The following is a 732-nucleotide window of genomic DNA, read 5'->3' on the forward strand; positions in this document are numbered from 1 at the left end:
AACGAGGTACTGGTGTAGCGATTGCCAAAATCGGGATTACCACGGTTAGTTGGCAAATGAGGGTCGATATTACGAGGATGGTAAGCCCCATCGAGTTCCATACGATCATATCCTCTGACAGGGTTAGGTTTGTCAAGAGGATGGTAAGCCCCATCGAGTTCCATACGATCATATCCTCTGACAGGGTTAGGTTTGTCAAGAGGATGGTCAATGGTAGCATCAGAGCTATAGAGATTAAATGTTGAAATATTACCTCTCTCACCAGTGGTAACTGGCTTAGTGGTAGACGTACTGGCTGGTAAACCAGTAAGTCTCGGGTTCGAAACTCGGCCCGAAATTTTCTTCTTCTTCGGTATAGGAAGAATATCAGCCACGTGGGACACGATAGAGGGGTCCACAACTGCTGCTGCCGCTAGCTCCTTCAAGAGCGCTTCAGTGCGGTTCAATTTGCGTCGAGATTGAGAGGATCCAACCACTCGTTGTAGAGTTATGGCGTCCTCAACTTCGGCCCCAAGATTTGAGCTGGATGGAATGGCTTCTCCATCGATGGCGAAACCAAAATTTTCGGACAGGTCCAATACTTCCTTTTCACTCCGGATTTGTGCTGGAGTGTCCTTTAGATGTGGAGTTATAATGTCCCCGACATTCGTATTCACGAATTATCCAGCCTTTCGACGTTTATCCCCAATATTTGACGGCACGTGGTCAGGGGTAAGCTGGGGTCCTGAGCTT

The 732-nt window shown here is 48.0% G+C and overlaps 1 non-coding gene across 1 annotated transcript; it reads left to right on the forward strand.

Moving 5' to 3' along the window:
• The first annotated feature begins 266 nt into the window (after window positions 1-266).
• Window positions 267-334, forward strand: SARC_30327. The gene has a single exon. It is a non-coding gene; the product is annotated as a tRNA-Thr (tRNA).
• Window positions 335-732: the final 398 nt, after the last annotated feature.

Source organism: Sphaeroforma arctica (genome assembly GCF_001186125.1).
Source record: "Sphaeroforma arctica JP610 unplaced genomic scaffold supercont1.12474, whole genome shotgun sequence".
In the NCBI taxonomy this organism is placed as follows: domain Eukaryota; class Ichthyosporea; order Ichthyophonida; genus Sphaeroforma; species Sphaeroforma arctica.